Source organism: Lepisma saccharinum, chromosome 7, assembly GCF_977018435.1.
Source record: "Lepisma saccharinum chromosome 7, izLepSacc3.1, whole genome shotgun sequence".
Lineage (NCBI taxonomy): Eukaryota > Metazoa > Arthropoda > Insecta > Zygentoma > Lepismatidae > Lepisma > Lepisma saccharinum.
This window is the reverse complement of record NC_139235.1, coordinates 96,228,454-96,248,664: the sequence shown is the minus strand read 5'-3', so window position 1 is coordinate 96,248,664 and position 20,211 is coordinate 96,228,454. Positions and strand designations below refer to the sequence as shown.

Sequence of the window (20,211 nt, the reverse complement as noted above, 5' to 3'; positions counted from 1 at the left end):
TACACAATTGGTAAGTACGAACCACGCGAAACACAAAATATCCAATTTAAATGTTTTTCCGATATACGGAACTGTTACCAAAGAGGCTAGCTATGCCTTCCACCATACATAGCTACTATACATATATTGGTAACTATCCGATATCGCCCGAACAGATTTCTTCAAATTTACAGGAGAAACAACTTACTGAAATCAGTTTCTGTAACATTGTCGAAGTTCTTGAAGGTATTTCCTTTCACGGAAACTGAAAACTTCACCATAGAAAGCTGCAGAACAAATAATCACTTGTTACATAGGAACTTGCATCTTCTGTAACATTAGGTCACTGTTTCCATTATGTACGTGCAGATGGCACAAGCGTCGAAAGTCACGTGGTCTCGCCAGTGTTTCCAAATGTGCCTTTTTCTTTAAGAGAATTTTTTTTTTACTACGCTTAACTTACCCAACCTAACCTAACCTTGCCAGAAATGGTCCGTGGGGCTATCGTGAATGTTTTTTGGGGCTATCCGTCAATGGTTTTTGGGGCTATCGTCAATGGTTTTTGGGGCTATCCGTCAATGGTTTTTGGGGCTATCCGTCAATGGTTTGTGATGACATAATGAACACGAAAGTAGGTATTTTTCGGTTAAGAAGTTTGAAACACTGCATACCCACTCCAAATCGACAAAACACAAGCACGACCCACGATGATCCATGACGAGTGCACACCATATTGTCTGTTACCCAAGCATAACAAGGAAGACAAATAATGACTTGTAATATGAAAAGTTGACACTTTTTTTATGGAAAAGGGCGTAACTACACCTTAAAGAATCTTCCGCTATGCAGAATAAGTAAGTATCAATGCTAAAATTAAGGAAATAAACGAGTGAGAGGTGTTCGGGCCTTATCGGATAAGTACCCATACATTAGTACTCAAATACGTAAAAGTAGTAAATAAATACTTTCCCTGAAGGTATGTGCTTATTACTGGCTGTATTGCTAGTACCAGAATCCAAAAAATGTTTAAAACCTGAAAAAGTTAATTTCTCGCGAAGTACCGTGGGAGTACAGTATTAAAGCCGCCATTTGCTTGTAGATTTCTAAGTGAATTACTTAAGTCTATAACGGAAATCTGTTATAAATTAAACTGAAGGAGAAATACCATCCTAAATGTACCAAAACTTAAGTATTCCATGGTGTACACATCCACAACGTAGCAAATTGAATATCTCCATCTTTTCCAAAGAAGTTGAAATATTTTTTTCCACACACAGCAATAGTATATGCAATGCAGGTGGCAGATTGACAGAAATAGAAGTTACCATCCTCCTTCCACCCCCCGTACTCATACTGAGAGAATTAATTATTCTATATAAGCAAATCTCTCACTTTTCACGGTAAATACCTGATATACATTGCGTATATATGGTGTACCCTAACCATGTATAGTTTAACGTACAAAACAGTGTGCATTTTGCTTCTGTACACTATACTCACGGTATTATAAAGGGATGCACAGAAGTGTTTCTTAGAATACGAAACGTATTACACGAACATCTTCTTGAATTGTGTTATTCCAATCTTATTTATTTCACTTTCCTATAGACGCATTTCGTAAAATGGCGTCATCAAGTCAGTATTCCACCGAGCTCTATAAAAAGCAGAACCAATAGCAGAACGAACATTCGCTTGACAGTGGTGACATCTATACAAAACCCACATATTCATGTTTCACGTAGGGAGTTATGTTTACAAGCACTCGCTAAGATAATATGTTCTGTAATTCCTAATATTCCGAAATATCCAACAAAGAGCACTGCAAATATTTTACTATTCAATTAGATGTGTATCATCCGTATTCCAAACCACCAACTTACAGATGGCGGACATAACAATCCCATGAATCTGTGCGGTTGTGTTTATTATGGAAAAGAAATGAAAAACGCCATGCCCAATCTCATACGATACTGCATTTGTTTCGATGGATTTGAGCCATCCCTTCCTTTTAAGCGCCAGCAGATATAAACATTTAATAACCTCGGTGACGAAATGCAGACAGGGGCACGGTCAACGAGCCAAGATGTAATTTATTCCGCACATCAGGTAATTTACAACGCCTTGCGAACTCGCCTGGATATTTCCCGCTTTCTCGAAAATGAGGAGACATCGCCAGTGACGACAAAAAAAGTCGCCCCCATAGGCGGGGAAAAACTGACATTAAATTAACGTTTACTCCAAAACACTACTACTAAATGCATCTGAATATTACGGGCATAAGTGTGATTTTCTTTCCCCTCTACACAAGAAAATTTATCGGGCCCGTCGTATTCAAAATCCTCTCTAACTGTTGCAGAATGTCGAATCCAAAATCCATTCTAAACCGGTTACGTTAAAATTATAAAACTAATTCTTCTACCCATACGCGACAGTGGCGACGGTAGGGGAAATCACCTTGTCTTATCTCGTCTCGAATTGTAAATGCTCATTTCGTACTCTGTCTCGAAATCTACAAACAAAATGTACAATGGCTCACCACACAAACTTCCACAGCATATCGAGCTCATTATAGCAAAAATAACAATAATAATAATCTTTAAAATTTCTGACAAGCATATTTGTGTTACCACTCCCCCTTTCGAAATTTTCCTGCTTTAATTTCTGTGACGTACTTCATTGATACGGAAACTATTAAAAAGAGACAATGATAAACAATACGAAATGATTGGGGTGTGTGAATAACTATACGAATCGTCACTGTTTACAAAACATTGACTCTACCAGAAAGAGAATGACCTCTCATTTTTCTTGGCAGTAAATTTACTTCATGGATAGATTTATGCTTCGCTTGTGTCGCTTTCCTGCCTCTTTAGGCTAATCGTGGGGATGAACATGATTATTCAGTAAGTGAAACTGAGGTTGGACGAACAGATAGATACACCGACGGTTGAACTTTAAAATCGTAGTCGAGCACGTCAAGGCGGCCCACTTCACTTTCGAATTAGACTCTCCAAAAAGTGACATCATCTTCATTTAGTTCAATCTCTTTCGTACACCGCCAAATACAATTGCAAAATAATTGAATACGTTTAAATCAACTCGTGCATTAGATTTCTGTGACATATGCTTGTGCGCATTTGATTATTTCTTGAGCGCGTTGCCACTAGCCCTCACACCAGCTGCCACTGTGGATGTTCACACATAAGCTACAAGTGTCGCGTGAGGATTTTATCAATCAAACGCAGTTTTTTTTTTTTATGTTTTATGCACAGATAGGCTAATCGGCACTGAACATATAGTAAAGTGGGATCAAACCCGGGACCTCTTCATTACAAGGCGACGTTACCGCTATGCAATCGAGGCGGCCCGAAAGAACGAACGCAGGTTTTGTGCGTCGTTCACAAGCGACTTCATAACTGAAATACATATTGTAATCAGTGCTCTAAGTGAGGGGGCGGTGGCAGGGATAGTATCGCAAAACAACCCCCCCCCCTCTCACTATCACCTTATTAAACCACATGAACATCTCCCCAACTAACATTTTCCACTTCAGGCATTAATTGTAATATGATGAAAGGTTACAAGTAAAACAACGTGGTCTGTTCTTATAAAGGAAATTATTAGGATTCATAAAATGCTTATTTTTAAAAGACCACCAGAAAGAATTCGGTGAAAAGTATTATTTTGTTTTATTGTTTAGTGCACGGACCATCCATCTTCAATATTTTAACTTGTATCTTTAGCCTGCAACGAATGGAATGTCCTCTTCGAAACGCGTCCATAATGAACTTCTAGCCACAAAGCTGGACAAAGAGGAGATATGCCTTTTCATACACCTAGACTCGACCATCAAAACTCGCTTCTCGAACAAGCTAAGCCTCCTGGCATTCGAAGTCATTTCCAAATGGCCTTGACTTATATCCTGCATCTGCCGTCGTAGGCGCCAGGCGTGAACAGAGCAGGAACAAAGAACTACAACGCATACCCTTCCGCATACGCGATGAACTAACACATGCCCGTCAAGATAAAGCATACAACTACAGCATCGTTGCACATAAAAGCAGCATTCTTGGGTTCGAATGAGACAATATTGTTAATGCCACAATGTAAACTTGCATTGTCTGGCATTTCTGTCCACTTTTCTACTGCACAAATAGAAATTAATCTTCGATTCAACGATTTTCACAATGTTAATGGCAGTACCGGATACGTATGCGACAGGAACACGCTCCTCTCAATATAAATAAAAATATGCAGTCATTTCGCTATAGTGACAATTAGGGGTGTGCACGACAGAATTTTTTGGGTCGGGACGGAAAATTGTTTTAATCCCGACTTACGGGACGGGAAATATTCGCAATTTCCCGACCCCGAAGCTCTGGTAATCTCGAATTCTACACGTCATTTTCACTTTAACTGATTGCTTTTGCATTTCTGGTAGAAAAACTAACGATTTCCAAACGTTTCAGACATTAACAATGCAGAAAACGTCAAGAATTAACGACATTTTGAAATGACCATTCGGTATTTCTCGACTGCTCTGGATCCCGAAAAGTCGGGAAGTTATTTCCCGAAGTCGGGATCGGGACGGGAATTTTTTTTCCAGATTAATCTGATTGGAATTCTATACCGCGTATTTGTATTCTATTTGGTTATTTTACGTAGCTTCTCTACCATTTTTGACTAATCGCGACGATGAGGATGAGCAAGACAAGACTCTGAACACAAACCGAGAGATAATTCCAGGCGTAAGGGCCTCGTTCGCCTGCAAAGCTGAAGTTTACAAAATGTACTACGGGGAAGAAAGGTGGTTGAATGTCTCGTGACATCTCTGGACTGCATACACGAATTTGAATCCCATCTGCTTGAAATGTAAAATGATCTCAACTTTGTTAAACTATTACCCTACACCATATTGTTCGACATTTTCATTACACACAATAAATAAATTTCGACTTTGTATGTTCGGTCTGTGATGTTAGTTCTCCAAGCTTGGAGTGTTTGCAAATAATAATAAAATTTGAAAGAAAAAAAATATTGTTCTTCACAAGTTCGAACTGTTCCAAAAGTTATCTGCCAAGTGTGTCAAAATTTCCCATCAAAAATAAAAAACGTAAAGAAAAGCTGACAGCTATAAGGGTCTTCTTATTTTGCACAAATGACTCGCTTCAATCTACATGATTTACTTACAACGAAAAAGACTGTTATTGTGCATGACGTCATCCTAAAATGAATACGATTCCATGTCGCTGTGGGTTACTGCGCAAAAGAAATCTGGCCATCCTGGTGGTAAGCAGAACATCTGTCGGTAAATACTTCCAGGTCCGCGTTTTGGTGGGGGAGAGGGGTTGGCGGCCATCTTCTACATCTTCCAAAGGGCCTGCACTGGGGAATAAATAACTGCTCGGAAATGGGACACGGGGAGGAGGCAATACAAATTTTTATCCCAAAGCAGTGCCGTCACTTAAAAAACACTGCTTTAATTTGATGTTATCTCACCCCTCACCAGGGTTGTTAAAGGTCCAGGAAATTTAAATAAATTCAATTCCGGTCCAGGAGAGAAAATCAGCAAGCGTAAATGGGTTCTGGACCGTAAAGAACCTTTTTATCTGTAAGGTATTTCAATTCGGTCCATGAACCTTTTTAACAGATCAATTTAAATATGGTCTAGGAACTTTTTTTTTTTTCAGGCTGAATTTAAATACGGTTCAGATGTGGTGTGAAATTTTCTTCCAACTGTTGCTTTAAATTTGAGTTCCCTTCCAGAGGAAAAGGAAGGGAAGATATTTGAATCATGAGACCAGAGTCTTTGAACTAGATATACATGCAAATTTCAATTTTACTTGCATAGTTTTACAGAAAAAAATTGTTGTATCATTTCAAATGTAATGTAATAAACCACAAGCCACATCAAACCTGATTTCTAATATTATCCGAGAGAATTAGCATATCACTTCGCCATGCCTTATAAGGTGTCATACTTTGTGCTCCAGCTACAGGATGCATGCAGGTTTGAGTCTCCTGGGCAAAGTGTAACAACTTTTCTCCTGAGATTTCAGTCAGTGTATGGGGGAATATTGGAGAGCTAGGAATGAGTAGTACGACGACTGGGAGTTTGTCGTGCTGACCAGACGTCACCCCGGAAACTGGTTGGATGATCGATCTACCACCTCAGCAGTAAGGCTGGCAGTCGGTTGATAGGCACTGTTGCACCATGGGCTATGTTTTGTTGCTTATTTAGTATTAATAAAAATCTGTATCATAGAAAATAGATTGATAGCTGAATGTTTTAAATAGGATACATAATGTTCATAGAACTCATTTGTTACCACTGTCCTATATAAAGGACAGAAGGATGATATTTTTTATTATATTCGTAATGTAGGTAACGTGATTATTTTTTTTATTTCTCTTTAGTGTAATCAAGCTTTCCATCTGTACTCATATATTATCATATTATATTATATATACAGCAGAGCACCGATTATCCGAACGTCGGTCAACCGAACGACCGCTTAACCGAACTGTGTACTCGCTCACTTTCAGATATCTGTAATGAAAAAAGTACGTGACTTAGCTGCTCGTAAGCGTGTAGGCTTGCTTAGACAGACCAAAATAAAGGATTTTTTTAAACGTTAATTTTGTGTACTGTGTGTATTGTTCATGCAAAATGCGTATGTAATATGTACATATTTTTGTTTAATAAACTGTACCACATACTATATATTCCTACTAAAGTTGCCTTTGTACATTACTTTGTAATACATACTTAAAGAGATGCCTGTTTTTATGAATAAATTTACTGTACAGTACTTCTTTTTGGCAAATAAACATGTACAGTTCGATTATCCGAACAAACCAGTTTTCCGAACACCCATGTCCCCCAATTACTTCGGATAATCGACGCTCTACTGTACTTATATTTTCTTATGTAGCTTATGACAAGGGTTAGGTGGCAGAGCAGCAGGTGAACCTCGCCCGCTAAATAAAGGAATTATTATTATTATTATGTTCATAGTACATTTTTCTCTCCTATACCATCCTTTGCACTGGCTCTTTAATTTCCCCCGTGTCCTTTTCTTCTGTAGCTCTTCCATTTCTCAGGATATATTTTTTCTAGCTTTCGCCTCCCTTTCACTCACCAGTCTCCCTGTTCTACTTCTCTTTTCGTTATATGTCCCCTTTTTCTACGTCTTATTTCCCTTTCCGTTTGATTTTTCTGTATCTCGTTTTGCTTGAGGTCCCTATTTCTACTTCTAATTCCCTACGTAGTTTGATTATTTTCTCGTTTTCTACAGGGTTTCATTTTCCACTTCTGTCTTGTGTGGTTGGGATTGTCTTGTGTAGTAGTTCTGCTGTCTAGTGTGTTTGTGTGTTTATGTTTATCTTGTGTAGTAGTTATGCTGTCTAATGTGTTTCTGTTTGTCTTGTGTAGTATCGGTGGTGTGTATGTATGTGTCTTGTGTTGTAGTTGTGCTGTCTAGTATGTTTGTGTAGTAGTTGTGCTGTCTAGTATGTTTGTTTTGTCTTGTGTAGTAATTGTGTTGTCTAATTTGTTTGTGTTTGTCTTGTGTAGTAGTTGTGGTGTGTAGTTTGTTTGTGTTTATATTGTGTAGTAGTTGTGGTGTGTTTGTGTTTATATTGTGTTATAGTTGTGATGTGTCTGTGTGTGTCTTGTGTAGTAGTTGTGCTGTCTAATGTGTTTGTGTTCGTCTTGTGTAGTAATTGTGCTGTCTAATGTGTTTATGTTTGTCTTGTGTAGTAGTTCCTCCATTCATATTGGGGGTTAGGCGTAGAGCTGACAACTCTGCACTGTAAAAAGCCATGTCAAGAATCAGCAATATAAGGCCATGGATGTTCCCAAGGTAAAATATTCCGGAGGTAAAATAGTCCCCCGTTCGGATCTCCGCGTGGGGACTACTTTGGGAGGTCCCTGGACTAAGGATAAGATCTACATTAGGAATAAGGATATTAAATTAGGCACCTGGAATGTTCTGAGCCTTTACCGGCCTGGGGCATTTCAGTATACAGTTAATGAGATAGTTAAGTATAAATTAGATGTAGTAGCTGTCCAGGAAGTTAGGTGGCCAGGAGAAGGGAATTGTAAAACTAAAAATTATACTTTTTTCTATGGTGGTACTGAAAATCATAATTTTGGAACAGGGTTTTTTATAAATAATAGAATTATCTCGGCTCTTAAAACAGTAGAATTTATTAATGATAGGATATCATATGCAGTTTTACAGGGTAGGTGGTGTAAAATTATTTTAATAAACATACATGCACCAACGGAAGATAAAGATGATAATACTAAAGATGATTTTTATACAGAGTTAGAACAGGTCTTTGATAAATTTTCTCAGTATGATATGAAAATTCTGTTAGGTGACTGTAATGCACAGATTTTCAAAGAAGAGACATTTAAACCCACGATTGGTAAAGAAAGTCTTCATGAATTAAGTAATGATAATGGTATAAGATTGATTACTTTTGCAACCTCAAAGAATTTAATTGTGAAAAGTACCACTTTTAAACATAAAGATATCCATAAATATACCTGGTCTTCTCCAGATGGTAAAACTCATAATCAGATAGATCATATTCTCATTGATAAGAGAAGACATACTAGTATAATTGACGTTCGTACACATAGAGGTGCTGACTGTGCCAGTGACCATTATTTAGTAATTGCTAAATTAAGAGAAAGACTCTCAGTGCTAAATCATAAGCAACAAAATCTAAAAGTTATAAAATTTGATACAGGAAAGTTTACTGATGAAAGAATTAAGAAAGATTACCAAATTAAACTGTCAAATAGATTTGATATTTTGCAGGATTTAAATTATGAAAATATAAATGAAACAGACGTAAATAAGAATTGGGAGCACATACGTAATGCAATAGAATCAGCAGCTAAAGAAAGTATAGGATACCATAAACCGAGAAAAAGTAAGCCATGGTTTGATAATGAATGTCATAATCTAATAGAAATCAGGCTAGACTTAGGTGGTTAAATAACTCTGATGATACAAATCTAAACAATTATAATAGAATAAAGCGAGAAGTTAACCGCATGTTTAGAAGTAAAAAAAAAGATTACTTGAAAAGCAAAATTAACGAAATTGAAACAAACAGCAAAAATAAAAATATCAGAGATTTATATAAAGGTGTAAATGAGTTTAGAAAGGGGTGGCAACCTAAAGTAAACTTGATAAAAGATAAAGATGGTGATTTTCTAGCTGACCCAAGCGATATTCTAAATAGATGGAAGAACTACTTTAATGACCTTTTAAATGTCCATGTAGGAGATAAATCAGAAGTGAATGAAGTCCACACAGCAGAACCTTTAGTTCCAGAACCTAACTTGACTGAAGTTAAAGATGCTATTAAAAGGCTAAAGAATAACAAAGCACCTGGCATTGATTTAATACCAGCTGAGTTAATTAAATATGGTGGAAATTCATTAATATGTCAAATTCATAAATTAATTTGTTTAATATGGAATAAAGAAGAAATCCCTCAACAGTGGAAAGAATCCATAATTGTTCCTGTGTTTAAAAAAGGTGATAAAATGAACTGCAATAATTACCGTGGAATTTCTCTACTCTCAACAACATATAAAATATTATCTAACATTATTTTAACAAGACTAACCCCATATGCTAATGAAATTATAGGTGATTATCAATGTGGATTTAAACGTAACAGATCAACTACAGATCAAATTTTTCACATCAGACAGACACTTGAAAAAAAGTGGGAATATAATCAAAATGTCCATCAACTATTCATTGATTTCAAAAAAGCATATGATTCGGTCAAAAGAGAGAAATTATATAATATATTAGTAGAGTTTGGAATACCTAAGAAGCTTGTTAGTATGATAAAAATATGCACCAGTGAAACAGAAAGTAAAATTCGTGTGGGTATTAATATGTCTGACAAATTTACAATTCATGATGGGTTAAAACAAGGAGATGCATTATCTCCATTGCTCTTTAATTTTGCCTTAGAATATGCTGTTAGGAAGGTAAAAGAAACTAACAAAGGACTAAAATTAAATGGTGTGACTCAGATGTTAGCATATGCAGATGATGTAGACTTACTGGGGGATGATGTGAATACAATTAAGAATAATGCTAAAATATTTTTCAAAACTGCTAGAGATAGGTTTGGAAGTTAACAAAGAGAAAACTAAATATATGCTTACAGGCCGAAACCAAGTGTTAGGTAATAATCAAAATGTAATTATTGATAACAACTCGTTTGAACCAGTTTCCAAATTCAAATACTTAGGAGTAATATTAACAAATGAAAATTATATTAAAGAGGAAATAAAAAGTAGGCTTAATTCAGGAAATGCATGTTACTTCTCTCTTCATTAACTTTTGTCTTCTCGTTTAATATCTAAGAAACTAAAAGTTAAAATATACAAAACAGTAATTTTGCCTGTAGTATTATATGGATGTGAAACTTGGTCCCTTACATTGAAAGAGGAACATAAATTGAGAGTATTTGAAAATAAGATCCTTAGGAAAATCTTTGGACCTAAAAGGGATGAGGAGACAGGTGAGTGGAGAAGGTTACACAATTTAGAACTACATAATTTGTATTCATGTCCAGATATTATTAGAATAATTAAATCAAGAAGACTTAGGTGGGCAGGCCATGTGGCACGAATGGGAGAGGAAAGAGGAGTTTACAGGATTCTTGTTGGGAAACCTGATGGTAAGAGACCTGTAGGAAGGACAAGACGAAGATGGAGGGACAATGTTGAGATGGACCTAAGGGAAATCGGTAGGAATGGAAAAGAGTATATAGAACTTGCTCAAGATAGGGAAAGATGGAAGGCCTGTGTTGCTGCAGCCATGAACCTTCGGGTTTAAGAAGGCTAGAGAGTTAGTTAGTTAGTTAGTTAGTTATAGTACATTTTCAAGAAATGTATAAATTACGTGAGAAACTACATGCTTTGATCTTCTTGCCAGTATTTTTTTAAAATTCTAAAAATTGGATTCATAATAGATATATAAACATTATTAAATTATTATTTATTATTAACTTTGATCAATTTTTAATAATAGTGGGAAACATAGATCAAAGAATCACTATTCACTAATTTTTTCATGAATTCCTGATAAAAATTAAATAAGAACAGGTGTTATCTAAATAGTGGTAAGAAGGGGGGTGACAAAGATGGATATTTTTTCGGATATATGAATTTTCGATTTAAAGTGTCATATATTTGATTATACCTCTCTATACACATGTATGTGTGTGTTGCGTGAATTACTTTGAACAGGGGGTGGACAGATTAATGGAAACGTTTGAAAGAAGTTACACCGTACCTTCTTAATATGGCATGGGATGGCCTTTAGAACAGCTTTGATCGCCGTGGTATCGAGTCCTACAAGCCCTGAATAGTCTCCAGTGGAATATTGTACCATTTTTCCACAAGCACATCTGCAGTTGTTGCAGAGATGAGGGTGGAGGAAATCTGCAAGGTACTCGATCCTCTAAAACCGACCACAGTGGTTATATAATGTTGAGATACGGTGATTGCGCTAGCTAGGAAAGGTGTTGAAGATTGAAGTTCGTCTTCATGTTCCATAAACCAAGACTGAACAGTTCTGGCAGTGTGAATAGATGCATTGCAACATCTTGAAAGATTGCATCCTTGATGGGGAACAACAGATGTGCCATAGGATGCACCTGGTTTCCTAAAATGTCCATGTAGTCACTGGCCGTAACTTTACCTTGCAGAGGAATGATGGGGCCAAGAGAATACCAGATTACCGTCAAAACCATCACATATCTGCCTCCATGTCATAATGGCAAGAAAAGAAATGAAAATTACTTGTAATAAAGGATGCATGTGATCCCCTCGAAAGTATTGGCGCCCTATTGAAACAATATCATTGCCAGTTTGCAAAGATAATGTTGTTTTTTTTGCTTGCTGCACTCGAATTACAAGCTTTTCTTTTAAACAAATAAAAGAAAATAAATATCCAATTTATATATATATTATTTGTTTGTTAGTGACGATGTGTTTTACAACTTCCTAGTGAATAGTTCCAATAGTATATGCAGCTGTAGAAATACTATTGGTGTAAACTGCAGTCTGCATGTCGTAACAACTGTAGTAAATTTTCCTTTAAAACAAAATATTTTTTGCGAAAATTGACGGAAAACTATCTCTTCAAAAAAGCTATTTCATTTAAAAGAATACGCCATGATGGTTTTTGGCTCTTTCAGTGATCTTATCAGGCAGCTTTCAAATAAAAAGTGTACAGGACGAGAGTACACATCACTTAGAACAATAATAAATAAAAGTTTATGTTGCTTGGCATATGTCTACTGTCTTCCTTGTTTCTTGTTTGTCAAATCAGATTCTCACAGTTTTACCGTGCAAGGATTTTTCCACTGGCATAAACTTAATCCGCGAATTCCTTGATCACGAAAATTCACAATTCCATAGAACTGCTTTTGCCGAGTGGAGGCAGCTATCATCATGTTTGAAGACCAACACTGCTATACACAACGTGCTACAACAGCAAATTCTGAGTGAAACTGGTAAATGGAGGCATATACTATGGGCACCATTAAACTGTATTTTGTTTCTGGCATCAATAAATCTTGCATTACGAGGCACCGATGATGTTTTGTGGAAGAAAGCTGATCAGACTACAGAACAACATGGGAATTTATTGGGCCTATTTATGTTGTTGGTGAAATATTGAAGATGTGTTAAAATCTCACGTGTCAACAATAGTACACTCCCCATCAGCTCTTGCTGTAACATATTTATCTCCACAAATTCAGAATGAACTTGTCCACATAGCAGGGAATCAAGTACGTCAGGCAATAATTGAGGACATTAAAAGGGCAAAATATTTTGCCATTTTGTATGACAGACTCCTGATGTCAGTCATAAAGAGCAAATGTCCCAAATTTATCGTTACGTTACAGTGTCTTTAGATGGAGAGTGCAGAATCGAAGAAAGTTTCGTTGGCTTCATTACTACTGACAACAAACTGGCACTACCTTAACTGAAGACATTTTACATGCTGTTCAGAATGATGGCCTTCCATGTCAAACTGCCGTGCTCAGTGCTTTGACAACGCCAGTAATACGTCGAGGAAATACTCCGGTGTTCAAGTTCGCATTTCTCAGTAGTTTCCTACAGTTCGCTAAGTTCCTTGTGCATATCACACTCGTTAAATTTAGTTGTTGTTCATGCTGCGTCAGCAGACACAGAAACAGTCAATAGATTTGGAGCAATTCAAAATGTTTACAGTTTTTTCAGTAAATCAACTCATTGTTGGGGTGTTTTAAAAAATCATGTTCATATTACTGTGAAGGATCAATCAGCAACTAGATGGTCTTCAAAAGCAAATGCAGTACAATCTAAGTACCCAATTTCCGGATGTCTGTGCAGCTTTGGAGGAATGGTGCCAAATGCCTGCTACACAGCCTTAAGAAGTTAAATTTCTTGTGTTCTTATTCTGCTGGGCTGATATCCTTCGATCTATAATGACTAGAGCCCGGAAGTTTGGCAAAATGCCTCTTTTTATCTACTGCATATATTGATCAAATTTTTCCGGATATACGTTTCTTATGTTGTTTCGAATGTTTTGGAAGCCTTTTCATTTTGCCTATTTTGCCTATTTGGGACCCCACTGCCTATTTTTAATTATAATGCCTTTTTTTGCCTTTTTCAATGAAATTTGACATTTTTTTAAAAAAAATGTGTATATAAATTATTTTTCTCCCAAAAAACGTTGTTGGCATTTATTTTTCTTCTGTTTATTATGTGAATAATTTTCACCTTATTTAAGTAATATTGAACTCACGCATGTTTCAACATTGCTGAAGGAGAAAACTGTGAGAAAAAAGTATTTCATGCTGAGTCAGGATATTGCCTTTCGGTTAACATTTATTGTGCATGATTGACTGCTGAAGTGGACAGGTTGATTTCGAACACAAAGAAAATATTTCTGAAATCTCCCTCTCGAACCCGAAAATTTCAGGAAGTTGCGATTGAGCTTAGTTTACCTCAGCAACCAGTCTTGACGAGATAGGGAACCTGGATATCAGCAGCTATATATTATGCTAATGCTATATATTATACAATTATAGCATCCATGAAAATCTTCGAGGAATCTATGCAGCAGATGATGGAAGTGCCAGGAGAAAAGGGGTCAGTTGTTGTGGAAAAGTGCTAACGGGTAGTGAGTGCAAATGAGGACTTGAAACAATTGAAAACAATTTGTGATATTCTAAAAGGTGAAAATGCTGTTACCAAAATGGGTCCAGCTACATTAGCTTGTTTTATGTATGCTCCAATAACTTCTGTCGAAGTAGAAAGATCATTTTCTATTATGAAAAACATTCTCTCTGACAGACGACTATCAATGAATGTTGAGAACTTAAAAAGCACCTTGTAGTTATGTGCAATCAAGATGGAGAAAATTGAAATGCTCTTCCCAATTTAGATTTTAACATTTTGCCAGAAATTATAGATAAAAGTAAGAGACTTCTAAATGTGCCTTCTTTCAGTTTATTTTGCCTTTTTTTTAATTTTAGTGCCTATTTACCACATTATAAATGCCTTTTTGCCTGCCTATTTTAACGAAAATAAATGCCTGAACTTCCGGGCTCTAATAATGACGTTAACGTACCGATACAAGAAAAGTCTGTTACAATAGATATAGGTGTTAGCCACTTACAGGGACTGCAAAGCTTTCTGTCTGCTAATCGGGAAAACATTGCAACTGCTATTGAGAAAAGCAAACAGATCAGAGATGATATGAATATTGCAAGTAAAGAACAGCGTCCCAAAAAAAAAAAAAAAAACAAGTTTTTTGATGAAGTTGCAGAAGATGAAAGTGTAGCCATAAATGAAGAACAAAAATTAGGAAGAGCTTGTTTTGTGCATTGTATTCAATTTTGTCACAAATAGGTGATCGATTCAAACTAATGAAAGGAGTTTTGGAGGATTTTTCTGTAATTATTCCAAGCAATATGGCAGTTATCTCAGAAGAAACTTTGAGAAAGGGAGTCTTTGATCTGGCTTTATTATACCCCGAGGATATCAACGGAAGTGAGTTACTTCATGAACTGTTGTTCTTTAAACATCATGCGCAAGCATTTTTTAAAGACTTTCACTTGGAATGCTTGTCAGAATTGTCACCTCTTGCTGCTCTCTCATTCATCATACAATATCATGTATTGAGTTGTATCCAAATTTAGTCACTGCATTGAAACTATTTTTAACTCAACCTTCGTCTGTTGCATCTTGTGAAAGGAGATTTTGTAAGCTATAGCTTATAAAGAATTACTTGTGTTTTTCCTTGAGTCAAGGAAAGCTGACTAACCTGGATATTTTGTCTGTTGAGAAGTACAGAGTTCGATCACTTGTGTTAGATAATGTTATCAATGACTTTGCTGCTCGAAAGGCAAGAAGAGTGAAACTGTAGTTAGTATGTTCGCACAGGAGAATTGTCAAATAATCATGTACTGATTGTTCTTCTTAATAAGGTTTTGTTTTTATTGTTGTTGATGTCAGAAGAATTCTACACTACATTTTGCAGTGTGAATAGGTTTTACTTTGGTATTTGAAAGGGTTTCATGTAATAAAAAAAACATTACATTAATGATCTTTCTTAGAGATTTTTTCTGTTGCCTAAGAAATATATATGCTATTCATATGGTAAGATATTTTTTTTTTTTTGTATGCATTAGTTTCATTTCTGGGATTTATTATCATTGCACACTGAGAGGTCAATAATGATCCTTGATTCAGAAGAATATGTGTATATGTACAAACAACTAGGTAGTTGTAATTGCTACAATTACATAAAATTGCTACAATTATTAGCATAAATGAAACGTCAATTTGAATGACATTATTTAAGTAAGGCACAACAAATGATGCTTCTACACCTCCCTTAAAAAAACAATGGTAGAAGTTTGACAAGGCGAGTGTAGGGGGCGCCAAAATTTATTCTCGCCCCGGGTGCAGAAATCTCTAGCTACGGCTCTGCTGCCAGATGTTCATCGAGTTTTGCTGTCACTTTTGCCGCTGTAGTTCTATGGTTCTTTGTGGTAATCCTCTTTAATGCTCGATCCCTGTCACCTAGGGTTGGCTTTCATCCACTATTTATCTTCGCTGATGATGTATTGCCACGATTTATGTATGCCGCCATAACCTTACACACTGTCCCCCTTGCTACCAAATAAAATGGCAATTTCTTATCTTACAAAATGTCAGTATTTGGTAAAACTAATACACCAATGAGACAGAACGCCAAGGTATTCCTCCTTTACTGAAAATATTGGGTCAAAGCTGTGTACAATAATTCATGTAACTTTCTTTTTTAACTGTAAATTTCCTTCGTTTGTCTGTGCATACTAGTCTGTAGGCAGAGAAAGATCTCTCAACATCACATGAAGTAACCGGGGCAACCTTCATCTTCGGAACATGCAATAACTGCTTTTCTGGCAGTATACCATCACAATGTCCTTCCAAAACCACACACACTTTTCTCAAGTGATCCAAATGAGGATTGGTTCTCAATACGATCTGAAATTTGTTGCATATTCGATGACCTACAGGAATTTCCTCAAGTCGTGCTGTAGCATCTTCGAGTATATAAAGAGTTTATCAAAGCTGTCCCCTTGTACCCATCAATCCACTTTCTTATATTAGAACTGTGGGAACTCTACTCTTTAGGCATCCTGGAGCTCAGATTCACACCCTAACCTAACCTAACCGGCTGGACCTTTGGCCGACACCAGGTAGGGTTTCCCCCCCCCCCTCTTCTTTCATAAAACCGCTATATTCCCAAATCTGTTATATCACATCAAGTTGGAATTACTTCCAGAGCATTCAGGTGAATCTTCATGTAGTTTGCTTTCACTGCTGTCTAGACATACTCAATAGATTCAAGGCTATGTAATTCTATTAAACTATTGATAATATCTAGACAACAGAGAAAGCAAGCAACAGCTGAATGCTCTAGAAGTAATCCCAAATTGATTAAATTTTTCAGATTTTGGATCATTATAGCAGTTTTTTGACAGGAGGGGGGAAAAACCTGACCTGGCATTCGTTAAAGGTCCAGCTGAAACTAAAGATGGGAAAGTGCTTGTGGAAAGATGCATTCCTCTCTTCTGTGGGGGTGACTCATTGACCTTGTCAACATCCACGTGTTGGTGGCTAGTGATTAACTTGAGATAAGTAACATTGGAAAGTGATGCAAACAAGTCTCGAAAATCTTACATTTGCCCGAAAGGAAATCACATTCCTGACAAATCGATCTCACCACCAAAAGTGAAGGAAAAACTGATAGAAGAAGCGAACCAGAATATGGATTGAAAGCAAGATGTACTAAATCTTAAAAGGAATAATCTAAAGTGCAATGTGCCAAGTGTTTGGAAAGTTTAAAATATGTCATTGAGAAAGTTAACAATAAGAGAGCACCAAGAGCTGATAAAACCACAGCTGCAATGAATAGAAGGGAATTTATTTAGCGTATGTATAACCTATTAAACAGAATATGACATAATGAAGAGATCTCAATGGGACAAAGGAATCATCTGCCCCATACATAAGAAACGAGATCATTTACATAGGAAAAATTATGGAGACATCAACAAAATAATACTGGATGCAAAATTTTCTCCAATATGTTGTTCCATACCTAAGCAAAATAATAAGTGATTACAAGCTGGTTTGCAAGATACGAAATCCACTTCCGACCATATACGTACATACAATATCTTAAATCTATGCAAAAACTGAAGAATTTGGAATAACAATGTATCACCTCCACAAGACATTAAATTAGCATATGATACAATAAAGAGATAACAGTTTTGTGTGAAAAAACTGAATTTTGTGATAAAATAACATTTAATTTAATATTCTGATGTAATTCTCAAATATTTTAAAGCAAAAATCTTGGTTAAATTAATGTACATAATTATAATTACAGTGGAAGTTCAGTCTCTGTGTTCTCTCCCTTTCTTATAGGACCGGTGGCAACCCACCATCATGAGGAAATTGGGGAGCGTAACCCAGTCTTGAAAATCTGCTACAACGGCTGGGGGTTCAACGTGCTGACCCCACATCACCCCATTACGGGTTTAGGAGCTCCACACCTCTAGGAGGATCGTGGGAAGGAAACTGGCAGTCGGGAGATAGGCCAAGGCCCTTCAAGGGCTGTCAAGCCACAGATTATTTTATTACTTAACACACTAACATTAAAATATATTTTGAAGAACTTCAAATTATTACAATTTTCAAGGATCGGTATCGGTGGGAATTAGTGAGAGTATCGGCATCGGTTCAAAATTGTATCAGCTCAGCCTTAGAATACATGTGAACCTAATGTATCTCACCTACTTTAACTTTTGAACATGATGATTACTGTGGTTTTTCAATCCATTGTCATCACAAAAATTCACTCAGGCTACGGATATGATCCATATTTTTGTGACGTCATCACTTCAAAATATGTCACTGATATATTCTTTTGTGAAAGAAAGCGTAATTTTTGTGTTATTGTATGTAAATTGCACCTTGTTTGTAATGTATATATCTTGTTTAATATTTATTGTTTTTTTTTTATGAGTAATTCAATGCATCCTTATATTTGAGAAAATGCATTGTGTGAATTTGGAATGTAAACTTGTGTACATGGGCGTACCCATGTGGGCAGAGCTTTTGTAGTACCACGTTTTGCCGCTAGGAGTGCATAGAGCGAACCTTCCTGAGTCCGTAAGCCGAGTGCAGTCGCTGAAGCAGGTCAGGACACGTTTCGGCGGAGTTTAGAGTGACAGCTGTTTTGTGTGATTGTCGTGTTTGCAATGGCTGATTTTCAGGAACAGCGTGCGGCGGTGAAATTCTGCTTTTTGCGCGGAAAGAGTGGAACAGAAACTCTTGAAATGTTAAAAACGGCGTACAAGGACGATGCTATGGGGAAAACTCAAGTGTTTGAGTGGTTTTCCAGTTTCAAAAATGGTGAAATGTCAATTGATGACAAACCTTGTTCTGGTCGTCCTTTCACAGCCCGAACACATGACAATGTTGAAAAAATTTGCGAAATCATCAACGAAGATCGACGACAGACCATTGAACAAATTGTGGAGCTGTCGGGAGTGACTTGGAGTTCAGTGCAGCGAATTTTGACAGACGATTTGGGAATGAAAAGGGTGGCTGTCAAATTCGTGCCACGACTGCTGACTGCTGAACAAAAACAAGGTCACGTGGAAGCATGCCGTGCTTTGAAAGAAGAGTCCCAAAATGATACAAACTTTTTTTTCAAAAATTATCACAGGTGACGAAATGTGGTGCTATGCTTACGATCCCGAATCGAAGCAACAATCAAGCCAGTGGAAGACTTCAAGTTCGCTGCACCCCAAGAAAGCTCGTCAGGTGAAATCAAACATTAAAACAATGCTGCTTTGTTTTTTCGATGTGAGAGGAATCGTCCATTCAGAGTTTGTTCTGCAGGGTCAGACAGTTAACCAGACTTTCTACTTGGAAGTTTTGAAACGATTGTGCAACAGTGTGTGGCGGAAGCAGCCCGATTTGTGGCAGTCGGGTGACTGGTTTTTCCATCATGACAATGCCCCGGCTCACACAGCCCTGTCTGTACGACAATACTTGACCAAAAATGGTATTACCCCTGTTCCTCACCCCCCCCCCCCCCCCGTACTCACCCGACCTTGACCTGTACGACTTTTTTTTTGTTTCCTAGAATGAAAGGAGACATGAAAGGAAAGTGTTTTGCTGATGTTGCTGAGGTGAAGACAAAAACGAAGGAGGCGCTGTCACGCATCACAAAAGATGACTTTAAAAAATGTTTTGAAAAATGGAATCAAAGATTGGACAAGTGTCTTAATGCAAGTGGAGAGTACTTTGAAGGGGATTGAAGGTTTGTACTTAAATTGTGAATAAATAAGTTCACAAAAAAATTAGTTCGGTTTCTTTTGGGTACACCCACGTACATGTCAGTTTTGTTTCCAATATCTTTTCGTAAATAGCAAGTGATTCATCTGTATTTGATCTGTGATCTTGAAATAGTATAAAAGCGAGGATTTCGCATAAGAAATTAACACATTCGCTGCAGATCGTCGATAGAATTTAAACTCAAAAGAACTGTTCAGTGTTGTGCATACATCTTGTAGTTCGGGGCGCAAGCTAGGCCTATGCAACCATAGGTATGC

General features: G+C 36.9%; 1 protein-coding gene across 3 annotated transcripts in view; it reads right to left on the bottom strand.

Annotated features, from left to right (window-relative positions):
• The window catches only part of MESR4 (misexpression suppressor of ras 4), a 60,086-nt gene that overhangs the window by 26,145 nt on the left and 13,730 nt on the right, over positions 1 to 20,211 (bottom strand). Inside the window, exon 1 of one of the 3 annotated variants that reach the window (XM_083125687.1) lies at positions 1,860 to 1,889. The exons of 1 other annotated variant lie outside the window; for it this stretch is intronic. The gene's annotated coding sequence lies outside the window, so the exon portion shown is untranslated. One more of the 3 variants, XM_083125686.1, reaches the window with a different exon arrangement.